The 13,225-nt window shown below is 42.9% G+C and overlaps 1 protein-coding gene across 1 annotated transcript in view; it reads right to left on the reverse strand.

Moving 5' to 3' along the window:
- Window positions 1-12,719, reverse strand: part of BMPR1B (bone morphogenetic protein receptor type 1B) — a 258,845-nt gene extending 246,126 nt beyond the window's left edge. Inside the window, exon 1 of the mRNA XM_040599152.1 lies at window positions 12,665-12,719. The gene's annotated coding sequence lies outside the window, so the exon portion shown is untranslated. The remainder of the gene's footprint in view (window positions 1-12,664) is intronic.
- Window positions 12,720-13,225: the final 506 nt, after the last annotated feature.

The following is a 13,225-nucleotide window of genomic DNA, read 5'->3' on the forward strand; positions in this document are numbered from 1 at the left end:
TCACACTTTGTGACTATGAATTTCCAGTTCAGACTGGATGCCTCAACTTCTAGGATCATAAACACATCAAGGGAGAGGCCAAACAGAGATTGTAACAAAAGTGAGCTACTCATTTGAACTGGGATCCCTTTGGGGATCTCCTGAGTAGTGATGCCTCTGGCCACAAATATCAAGTGACCCCAAAAAATAACTTTAAGCTGACTAATGCATATCTGCAGTTCTCTAGGTTTCAAAAAGACCAAGCAATAGCAAGCTTTATTTGAAAAATCTTAGAAAAAAATCGACTTATTCAATGATTAATAAACATATTAATCTTGTTAGTCAGTTAGTTGATCAGCTGGACCCAGCAGATGTTGATGACCACCTACAGAAAGCACCCAATGGTTTCAAGAAGTACTATTTTGAGAGCAAACCTTTCTCAAAGAAATATTACGACCAGATGTTTAACAGAAGTTCTGAATTTTTTTCAGACATGAATAAAAAGTGAGGGTTTAAAAAAAAAAGTAAATCTCTATACTCAAGGCAGACAGGAATTTATTGAGAAGCTCTCAAAGCAAAGAGCTCAACATCATTTGTATTCTCACTAGCGTGAGACCCTGTTTCCTGGACAATTACAATATCAGACAGACTCCTATGAAAAACAAACACTGCAACTTTAAATATAAGGCAGAGAACACCATCAATAGAAACCATCTCCAGGATGGTTCATATATACACTATATAGTAGCAATACTTATCAAATGCTACAGCTCAAAGAATGAAGACAGCTTACGCAGGTACAGTTCATAGGCTTTGGAAACGCCAGCCCATCAGCAAAATGCAGTAGTCACAGAATCCGCATTTATCAGAAAAAAACTCAGTAGAAATAGCTCAGAGATGCAACCCAACTGAGATCCAACCCAAGCATTACTTTGAAAAGCAGACGAAAGGAAGCACAGATGCGTCAAGATCTTGATTAGAAAAGGAAAATGACTGAGATAAAGCCCACATGACTGTTCTCTGTGCCACAGGGGACTGCCTCCATTTCAAACCGCCTGAAGTCTGCTACAAATAAAAGAGGCTTCTCTACACTTCTCAAAGAAGCAGAACATATCATTTGGCATGTATTCTTTTTGGCCTCCAACAATGGGTGCAAGTGAACACCATTGTTAGTTCTACCACACCAAAAGAGAGAAGATAGATTCCAGCTAACTCCTACTGTGCAAAGACTGGTTTTGAGCATGCATTGCATGAAACCATCAAGCAGGAATTTGGAGGTGTTCCCCATAGTGATAACCTATTCAGTCGGGACCAGCAAGGACAACTGATACCAATGGAATTTTCATTTCAATGAGGTTATGTATGCAATCTGGTGGCCTACTCACACCGTACTGCCAACGAGACTTCTGTGGGCACTAGTCTTGGGGAAAGTCCCCTTGCACATAAGCTGGGATGTACTCTGGTCAGCTCCTTGAGCTAGATGCCGATACGTCCAGGACTCTGGAGAGTAAAGCAGAGTGGACCCATCAGCCTGTAAGGGTGGTTAGATGCAGCACTAAAGCCAAAAGGTTTCTTTGAACTTCTGAAATCCGTATCAGTAAGCATCAATGTATTGATAGACTCAAGAGCACAGAACTAAAAAAGCCACAAAACTGCAAAAGCAAGAGTGTACAAGATCATTTAAACAAGTGTGTGGAAGGATAGGCTGTTGTTTGACACACACTCCCAGTATCTTTTATGCATATCTGCCATGTGTTCACTGATGAACAGCAGCGTATTATTTAAGCAAGAATTAAAGTTATTTTTGTCACCATGTCAAGAACCTTTCTTGATTAATGAATGTGCAAAAGACTTGCTATAAACAAGCATTTATCATCTGATCAGAGAGCATTATCATTAAATGCCATGATTACTGTCACTGAGCTAATAATGAAAGTTTTCGTAGAAAGCAGTGCTAAACAACAAAAGCAGCTGAAATTTTTTACACTGGCTTATCTGACAACAAGCACAGAAGTTAGTTGGCTGCTTTTGTTCAGGGAGGAATACCGTGCAGGGAGAGGGAACTGTGGAGAGGGGGGAAGCGGCTGGAAAAGAACTGGCATAGTACAGGAAGAAGGGGAGGTAAAAATCACTTAAATGGAAATAGCATTTCCATTTGTTACAGAAACAGCAGAACACCCTCCATCAATTCATTATTTCATTCATTCAATAGGCAGCACATTTATTTTATTTTTCACTAGTGAATTAAAGAGTTATCATTCCCAACACCTTTTCAAGGTATTCTCATTATACTTAAATGGAATAATTTTAAAAGGTATTTTGCAAGACTTATAATTGTTTTTTATTACTTCTTTCAATTTAGATAATTGAATTTTACTCTTGAGCTGCTAATGTAACAAGCCACAGTGAAATATTTAACCCATATATATATGAACATCTCAAAAAAACATCTCATTCAAAGATATGTTTTCCCTTTAAGAGTTTTATGGAAGAAACATCACAAAGAAATAACTGTGTTTAAATGTGGACACCTCTATATTAAAAGTGTATGCAACAACCAATATTGTAGCACAAAACTGCTCTTAGCAAAACAAAACTTTGCTTGCATCCCCTAAATTATACTTATTGATACCAATAAAAGCCTTTGACTTTATCCTGTCAGCTGTGGTGTATTTTTCATTACAGAATTTTTCATTACAGACATTACAGAAGTCAGGTAACTAGAGGAGGAACAGTCTTTTAAAGGATGTTAGTACCAATTTTAACTGCAAAATGAGCTGTTTATCTCAGTATAAGCCTAAACCTTACCCTGCATAGATTAACAAAACTTAAAGGGTTCTCAAGAGCATAAAGTGATCCTTGTTTTGCAGTTGAACAAATGTTTAGCATCTCTTCTGTTTCTATAGCTAACCTGTTTTCCCCCTTTTAAAAAGGAAGGGAGGCGGGGAGGTGGCCAAACCTGCACAATTATCCTTGTCCAGCCATACATTCTGCCAGAGCCATACTTTTATCCATGTCTAAAGAAAATAAAGAAAATATAAGCAGGGGCAAAGACACCCTAAATCACATACTCGGTGCCTTTGAAACCAGCTCACAGAATTGAAGAATACATGCAAAAGATTTGACTATATCAGCACACTCAGAAGGTCTCCAACATCATCCTTGCCTTCCTGTGCAACAGGCCATCTGCTGGAAAATGCCATACCCATAGCCAAAAGCTGTGTGTGGGCTGTAGAAAAAAAAAAAATGCAGCAAATCCCCAAGATTAATGACTTCACACATGCATCGCCTGTGCTGCAGCCCAGAGCTGTTTCCCCATCCCCCTCAAACCACACAGTACTGCCACCACCGCCACCATCACACGGTTTCCTTCCTCATTCAGCAAAGATTAGCGCATAGATCTGTCCATGCGATCCACTTGGCTGTGCCTCATGGTGGGATAAAAATCACGCTAATTACCCTCTCTCAGATACAAGCCCTTTTTAAGAATACAGCCCCTGGTCCGATGCTTCGCCTTACACGCCTTAGGGAAAATACAGAAGGGACAGTGAGATTCAGAAAAGGTTGTTCTGTGCAGAAAGCTTCTCAAGTCTCAACATCCATTTGTTATTCATTCCCCACCACCACTCTTCATTTGATGATACGGCTTAGAGACCGCCGGCAGTTTAAGATGTAGTTTGAAGTTGCTAGCAACTATTCTGTGATAATTTCCAGTCCCCACAAAGACAGAAGCTACTGCTTAGGCCATTTGTGCACCTAGAGAGAACAGGTAAATGGATCAACATCTGTTAAGAGAGTGAAAAATCACCTGTAATTTAGCATGTGTTTTATCTGAAAAGACACGTCATCACCTGCAACAGTTCAAACACCTTAAAAATCGGAATTAAAACTTGCAGTACACAAGCAAAATAAGAAACGTAATTATTTCATTTTTAAAGGTGCTGAATACTTGTACTGCTCAAGAAGTTAACAAGCACCAGAGATGCCCATCCATGCTTTGAAATCAAGCCAAAAAACCACCAAAACAGTGATGATCAGTCAGTGGTCACCCAGAAAGGACTATCTGAGTTCACAACTGCCCCCTGGGACAGTAATGCGATTTAGAGGACAGATTTATTTTTTCTTCACACTGGACCAATATGCCAATTTAAGCATGATTTTTCTATTTCAGCCTATACTGGTTGAAGTGAAATAACCTACGCAGATAAGAAGGATCCATGCCACTCATTACATTATGTCTACATTATAAGTGCGACATGTACACTTTAAAGCACAGGCTAAATGAAAGGGTCAACACCGGAGCCTGGAATGAAAACAGGAATTGCTGTATGCATCCTTCAGGGATTTTATTATAATCCTTTCCAATGTTCACTATGATCTCTAACCATTAATAGAACATACAGACAGCTGCTGCCGAAGCAACCTGTCCTTCTGTCCTCAGCTAATGTGAGAAGCAGAAGCAGTAAGAGTCCTGACCTTCCCTCACAAATTTTCCTGCACTTTCTCTCCCCAGGGTTAAGCTGACAGCATTCTCCTTTGGCTGTACCTTCAGACAGCTCACAGGATTTGTTTTAGGGTACTGAAGCTACGTTTGTTCACTCCAGTCCAGCAGGGATCTGAGGACCTGCATCCGCGTACCTACTTGTAGCATGTTACGCTCTGCACGTTATACCACTGCCACCAGTTCGCCTGTTCACAAGACCAAACCCAAATGTGGTAACTTTGCAGGACTTCTGCTGGTGTTACTGTGTTTGGGTCTCCTCTACCCTATCTCATGGGCACCACTTTCCGCTATTTTCAGTTTAAAAAAACCCATGTATTCTTTAGGCTATTACCTGCACACCAGAAAAAAAAAATATTAAAACCCTCTCCATTTCTGGCCTTTGACATCTGCCAAAAGTCATTTGAGAGTATTGCTTATTATGGAGCCATAGAGAAAAGAAAACATTTTCTGCAAAAGCTAGCATCTTCAACTGTTCATTCCTGCTCTAGCCAGCTAAGCCAAGCCACACTTGACAGTAGGATTGCCTCACTTTGCTTGGGGACAGCGAGTGGGGAAGAGATAAAACAAGGCAGGCACCTTTGCACTGAGGCAGACCACGCACATTCCCACACCTGCTGACAGCGCTGAGGACCCTGTCCTCCAGCAAGGAGGATAGAAAGCAGAGTTAGGCACAGAAGCTCCTCAAATGCTCCAACAATTCCCAAAGCAACTGCCCAGTTAGGTTCTTAATTATATGGCAAAGCAATTCTAAAAGCTTAACTCAGACTTCACATCATTAATTTATCTCTAACAGCACTGTGTTTGGTCAATCAGACTATTTACAGTTTACTTTTCACCTTGAGCCAAGTCCAGTATTTAAGTATGAGTAGCATAAAAATAATTTTAAAAGGCATTTCAATACATGTAAGACATCTCCTGACTGTATGCAAAGGCCCCACCGATTTCTAAAAAGATGTACCATCAATGATTAAACCTGTAAGAATATATCCATTTACAGAAGTACAGTCACACAGTTTTAGTTTTTATTAAATTTGTAGTAGGATAAAAGAAAAGCCTTGAATGGTTTATAGAAACAGCTGAAATGCTACTAAGGGAAGAAATTACTTGGGATTAATAATTTCAAATGTATGTGCAACATTTGAGAACAGAAGGGCAGTATAAAAATAGATCAAACCCTTTTGACAGGCTCTCATTTCTTCACACCATTCCAAGTCACGTTGCCTGAACTGGCAAGGTGAATCAGAAAAATTTGGTTCTGCACAAAGTACAAAATCTACTCTTTTTCAGAAATCTAGCAAAACATTTATGCACAAATTAAGCTCCAAGTAAATCTGACAGTATTATGCATGCACACACACATAAACAACTCAAGATTCAAGCCTCAAAATATAAGAATAAAATTTACAACTGAGAGGACTAGAAACTATTCTGTGTTGCTTTTTCTTGGGTTGTTTTTTTTTGTCTTGGTTTTTGTTTGGTTGTTTGGTTTTTTTTTAATTAAAGCACTAATTCTCAAGTAACTAATAACTTGCACAAAACCTTAAAAACAGCAAGTAAGAAGGAAATTCCATGAGTTCAAAACACAGCATGTGTCATTCAGATCACATTGGCTTTTGTCAGGAAAGCAAATTTCATTCAAAATGAAAAAGTCCTCAGACATTCACTAGTTCTTTTACAGAGAAGCTTGGTTACTCCCCATCAATGGATTTCTGAGTAAAAAAGTTATACAGGTTATCTTTATTTCCTTTTATTTTTAATCCAACTATTGATTTCTGCAGGTCCTCAACCAGCAGCATCCCTATTACACTGAACAGCCCAGCAACACGGCATAATCCCCACTGTGAACAATTATATCGGGGGGGGGGCGGTGGTGGTTCTGACTTGCCTGTGGAAGTAGCACCCAGGAAACAGACAAGTCTAAACTCTTGCAATATGTAGTTATCAGAGAAGAATTATTTAGCTTCAAGTTAAAAATATACTACTCCTCTTCAAATGTGCAAATATGGATTTGCCTGCTGCTCCAACGGCTGTCAGGGAAAACACCCTAAAACCTGTTCCTTCCATAAAACAGAAATCTGCATCTATGTGATGCCATTGCTGCTCACGTACCGCTGGCAAGCATAACTCACATGTACACAGTTATCCCTTAGACGGACCCCCAAAGTTTACCATCCATTTCCAGTTAATGCCAAAATTCTGGAGGAAACCAGTTTTGCTCTTTAGCTACAGTAAAGTGATTACATCTGTGCCAAGGCAAACTTGAAAAAGGAGATTAATACCTGTAGGAAAAATGTTTCCTGTTGTAAGAAGCTCACCTCAAGTGACAGGGATGGGTGTCCCATGAAAACCACTGAGCTAGGTGGACTGTATGAATGCAAAAATCACACCAGCAATCTTAAGACAAAGTACCTCCTACCATCTCTCAAACAGAAATTATACTGGTATTTTAAACCCTAAATGCGACGCAGATCCAGTTTCACATTCATAGTATTTGCAAGGTGCTGAACATAGTAGCCCTGAATGCCTACCTAGGGCTCGTGAATAAAGGAAAAAGACAATACATACATGATTATTTTTAAAGATGAAAGCACAAAACAGTAACTGAACAGTAACTGAGTAACTGAAGTCTCATTCTGTCCATCAACAGCACCTTGGGCTCGACCTCATCCTCGACCCAGGGTCTCAAAACACTTTTCAAGGGGTACTTGTGTCTGCAACCCACTGGACAGAACCAGAGATACACAGACATCGTGGACCCTGCTCAGCTCAAAGGGTTTCTCCACTTCAATTCTCCAGTAGGACAAGACCCTACAAGACTTGCCTATGAATAAAAGAAGCCTATGACGCCTGCACACACTTAATTGTATTTCTGCAGGCTACAAAAGTCTTCCTATATTCATTTTAACAAACTCCACTGAATAGTTATGCCTGAAGAGAAATTCCCTGTTAGGGGGAAAAAAAAAAAAAATAAACCACAAACCAAACTGTTCATCCAACTTCAGTAGCAAATGCAAATAGCTAATTAACCTTATCTCCATTACACTGTCCTGACTTTGCAATACATCTGGCACAGAAGCAAGAATTTTTTTGCCTTGCCTAAATCTCACATATGTAGAGAGCCTACAATCAACAGGCTCTGAAGCAAATCTGACTAGCAAAGGTTTAGCCTCTGTGTACACCTATGCACTCTGCACTGTATTCTATATGCACGCTTGTGGATGTCATTTCATCATCACTTCTAATGGGGAAGAGAGAAATTGGCAGATACATGAAGAAAGTTGTATTTAACTATCTGGATACAAATAAAGCTGTGTTTGTGTACTTAAGAGAGAGAAAAACAAACTAGCCAAACCCTGTTCATATACACATTAACGATCCAAGGCAAATAAGTCTATTATTTCACCCACCACGGGGGGTGGGCGGAGTGTCCCCTAAAATAAAATGTGCCCAAAATATGTGCTTCATCATTTCACTTTTTCTTACTCTGTATTAAACACAACTATTTTTTCTCGGCCCAAAGTGGTAAGGGTAAAGAAAAGCAAACTGGACAAAAGGTCAGATTATACTGAAATTGAAATATTTATCAGAATACCTATTTCTGCCAAGGACGATAATCACAAAGGTAATGTCTCATTTGATCCTTAATTGACCTGTGTGGTTTTAATTAGGAAGGGGGATGGGAGGGAATTAACCTAGAGCTAATTACAGTCTTGATTCTACAAAACTGCAAGTGCGTAATTTTATTCACATGAGTATTCCTCAGTGAAGTTATGCATGAACAACTACATTTGTAGCTTCAGGGAATGAGTCTTGAATAACTTAACCTTTTAAAAACTTTTAAGTGGCTGCTTTATAAATATTTCTTATATACAACCCATTTTGTACTTTAGGCTTTACATGTGAAATTTTTTCTGAACACCAAACAATATTTGCTTTTGTTTCAGAAAAAACAGCAACAGTTATGTTTTTGTTAGGAAATAAGTTGTAGTTTTAAAGAATGAATGCTTTAAATACATGCATTTATTCATCCTGGGCTGCAAAATGACAGTCTTTGGCTTCATGACATCAAAGTGTAGAGGTATGTAGCAATGTATTTTGACTTTAGCACTGAATTAATTTTCAACGTGTAACACAACCAGTTTCCGGGGAAGAAAATTCCCCGAGACGTGTGTACACGCAGGTCCCTGCATACTACAGTTCACTCACTGCTGGAAACACGTTCTGGAACAGGTGAAGGAGGAGCCCACACTCACCGATGGTCTCCTCACACCCACGTCGCGACCTCAGCCTCTTCACTACATTCAGTGGTTTCTGCCCATTTCTTCAAACTCTGCGGACCTGCAGCACGCCACAGATGACTCCAAATACCAGTTATATAGGACTCAAAATCGTAACCATGACTTCCACGCAAGTGCCCTCCCAGCTGGCCACTGCACCACGAGATGAGGACTTGTTTTACACCCAGACTGCAACAGAAAGTAACTCCTCCAGCCTGCTTTCCCAAGGAAATGTTTAGACTTGCTTATCTGCGGATAAACGCGTCTGCCAGATCCTCTCTAATAAGTTTTGAGCCTATTGGCCAATTATAACAAAATCTCACACAGGTTTGGAGACCTAAAAGATATTCGCTCTGACAAGTGGCAGAAAAGCCGGCAGCTGGGCTGAGAATACAGCCTCCCTTGGTGACCCTGTGAGGAGGGCAGCTGGTGCAAGGACATACCACTTGGCTAGCAGGGACCCCAGCCTTGGGACACAACACCTAAGAAAAGAGGTTCCTTTGGGTTTTGCTTCTTATCAAAACCCTCCAACATACCCTGTGTACGAGAGCAATTAAAACATACTGCCTGTTGTCCAGGCACACACAGATACACGCTCCTCTGTGTGTGCGGTGTAAGCACTCACACCTGGGTGTGCGCACACGGCACAGCGTGAACTGATCATAAAGAATAATGGATCACACAGGAATTTCTTTACAGCTTGATGAGGTGTTGACATTTTAAGCAGAGAAAAGTAAACTCAGTAATGCAATGCTTGAAAAAACTGGTATAATGTAATCAAACACTGCTTTATAAAGTATTTTAGTTACCTCAAAATCATTTCCTTACTACAAAAAAAGTCCAGTTCTTATAGAAGCTATAATAGATAAATCATTCCTCCTTCCACGCTCCCAAAAGAACAAGGTTACTGATGTAAAACATGATATGATGCATAGTTATCATCAGAATGTTACAATTTGTAGACTTTTAAAAATCTTTTTATATAACCCTTGTTACGTTTTTTGCTACCCAAACCAGATACAAAACAGCAAGAGGGAAGTGCTTGTCAGAAGCAAGTCTGGTCTGAAACCTGCACTAGTGAAGAAAGCAGTTTGACATGTGAACTTCAGAGCAAACTGCCATGTTTTCTAACCAGTTTCCTCCAAGTTTTGCCTACTAGCAGCAACATTCTCAGTTTGTTCAAGACAATGTGAAAATAGGAGCTCATCTCTTCTGAAAAGGTATAAAAATACAAATGGTAGTAAGTCTAAGATATCGTTTGTAGTTTGTTTTATGGGGTATCACCCATAGATCGAATTAATTTGTTTCTGTTCAATATTTCCAGTATTTACAGCACAATGATCTAGATAATTTTGGCATATACAAGTCAGATACTGATATATCTATAAATCCTCACCAATTTCTTAAGCAGAGTGATGACAACCAAGATAATCCTGTTACTTTATATGCTATTCTATTGTTGCAACTACTCTGAGGTCAGTAGAAAATACCTGTCACAAGTTTTTAGAGACTTTTCTGGCTTATCCCATATTCTATCTGAGGGCTGTAAAACTACTTGGATGGCTGTCGTTAGCAGCGGTGTTTAGGCTGAACCCAGAGACACCCCTTCACTCCCCGCAGCACACTGCGTCAGGTATTGCGTTCATACCACAAAGCAGCCACTTTCCCACAGGATTTACAGTCTAGGTAAGTGCTCTGTAGTCAATGGCAAGCAATCACTGGTTAAGAAACAGAGCAGCTCATAAACATTCATCTGGAAGAAAAAAAAAAAAAGTTAATCTTGTTTCTTGGGAGTAGTAACACATCATTTCCCACCTGAGCATCAGACTTCCTCTCATTGTTTCCTTGCACCTGGCAACAGATATTATGTCTTACATATCGAAGCTCTTGTTTTCTAGGAAACAATACACAGAGAAGAGTGACAGAAACAGGCAAGAAAGATGAGATGCTGGGAATAGCCTTTGTGAATCTGTCAGTTTGCATCATCACCAACCAAAGCTCTTTAAAAGAGTTTCAAGACCTGAGGGCTTGAATCTGCAAAGCAGTGAGCGTTCTGGCCTCACTGCAGCAAAGACCCCAGCACATGCATCACTTTAATTACACAAGTGCACCAATTAAAATGGACCCACTTCTACCCTTAAAATTAAGCACGTACTTAAGTGCTAACTTCAAGCCAGAGCATTCAGTATACTGACCCCCAGGAAGGACTGCTAGGTCAGGGATGTGCACGCACACACACAAATGTAGACAGGTACAGATACAACTACCCTAAAGGCCTGAAGGGTTCCCCACCCCCCACCCCACTGCACAAGTGTCAATCAAGAATAACTCAGCTGAAGGCAAGCAGGGTAGTAGGTTGTGGGAAGACAGTCAAGGCCCTTAGGTTGTATTTACCCTGATGAATTCCTTATTTTGAAATAACTGCAAAACTGTTTCATAACAATGCAAAGTTTCAACACATGAACCAGAGAACCTACTTACAAGCAGATCACAAATCCATCATACCACTCTAAGAATAAGATGCTACTTTGGTTTTTTGGTTGCTTTTAAAAACCTCTGAAAGAAATCTACTCCCTGCACATGCAGCATTTGCCAGGAAAAGAAAGCAGGACTAAGTGGTGCCATAAGCTTCTTGCTAGTTGTCAGACAGATACAATTTTGTCCTCTGTAGGCAATCACATGGTAGCCACTCTGTCAAATTAATGTACACTGCCTCCATGAGTTATTGCCAGAGACTGTAGCTTTTAACATCCTAACTTTAACATGCCTGTCGTTCAAAATGATTATTCTCAGCAAACAACGATGGCTGTACTCGCTTCTTTCTCTTAAGACAAATTTCAAATGAAGCAGAAGAGAGCATTTCAGCCTGACAAGAAGATAACAGGGGAAACACTGGAAGGTTATAAAAGCATGAATGGGATGGAGAGGAATAGGGACCAGTTCTGCACTATCTCTATGCAAGACGTAAGTGCTATCAAACGAAGGTTCGAAATAAAAGGGTGTGGTGTTTGACACAGCGTATAAAGTCAAAGCTATGAAGTTCCTTGCCACAGCACGTTGCAGATGCTTAAAGTTTACACTGGGTCAAGGGGCAATCGGAGCTTTTCACAGAGGGGAAAACCTGCGAGGCTATAAAGACACCAGCTCTCCCTTAGGAGGCATCCAAGCTGTAAATGATTGTATGCTGAGAGAGCCTTCTAGTGAATTATCCCTACACACCTGCCTCATTTTTACAGCCCACCCACCCCCCAGCCCCGTTTGTGGCACTCAGACCCGGGATGCTAGGCATACGTCTGGTTTCATCCACACGAAACGGTGGCACTTTCTGTAATTTACGCGCATCAGGCTCTTAAATCAAGCAGCCAAACGCTATGTTACCGAGCAGCGTCACCCAAAAACCCCCAGCGACACGGTGCGACCGGTCAACCCGAGTCCAGGTCAGCCCACGGCAAGCGGCGGAGCCCGGCGGCCAGCGGCGCCGCTCCGGGGACTCACCGCGCCCTCCGGCACCTTCGCGGATAAACAAGACGGACTTCGACAAACGGGCGTTTTGATTTAAAAGCGCGTTTCGGGAGCACTGGGATTAATGGGCAGCCGCAGGCGCGCCGGCGAGACGGGCCCCCCGTCCCCCGCCCGGCAGGGCTCCGCACCGCTCCGGGCGACGACTTGGGAACGGCCGAGAGCGAGCGCTGCGCACCACGCGTGGGACGGCCTGCGGCGGAGCTGGCCGAGCACCCAGGTCGGGGCAGGCAGAGCCCCAGCTTCGGGCTGCAAGGCACCGGCGAGCTTTCACCACTCCCCCCCCGCAGGCCGGGCACGGCAACCCCCCGGGTCCCCCGCCGCGCAGGTGCCCGGCCGCCCCGCCGCAGCATCCCCGCTCCCCGCCCGGCCCCGGCGTCCTTACCGGCTGCGTGCGGAGGCCGGCGGGCCCCGCCGAGCTGCCCCTCCCCGGGCTGCCTCCCCCGCCGCGCCCGCTCCCGCCCGGCGCGCAGCCTCTGCGCTCGGCTTCGGGGGGTCCGGGGTTTTCTCTCCCCTCCTCTCGCCCTCTCCAGCTCCCACTAGTGATCGCACGCCCGGCCCGCCTGGAGGATTCGCCGCCGCCGCCTCCTCCCGCCCCCCCGCGGGCGGCCGGCGCGGAACTGCCGCCTCCCCGGCCCCGCCGCCACCCGAGGGGACCCCCGGCGGGGCTGCCGAGCCCGGGGACCCGTTTCCCGCGCCCATCACCCCCAGCCGAGCGAGCGGACGCCGCGTCCCCCCGCGCCCCCGGCCCGGTCCCCCCGCTCTCGGCTGGCAGGGCAGGGAGATTTAAGAGAAGCGAGGCAATTTACTGCCAGGATTAAATTAACAACTGAGATAAAACAGACAGCGTGGGAACAGCCGGTTGAAAAATGAATCGCCGATACATCATATAGGGTTTATAGCATCGGCAATAACTTATTGCCGAGCGTAGGCTGCGCCAGGGCCC

The sequence above is a fragment of the Falco naumanni genome, chromosome 1 (assembly GCF_017639655.2).
Source record: "Falco naumanni isolate bFalNau1 chromosome 1, bFalNau1.pat, whole genome shotgun sequence".
NCBI classification, from domain to species: Eukaryota; Metazoa; Chordata; class Aves; order Falconiformes; family Falconidae; genus Falco; species Falco naumanni.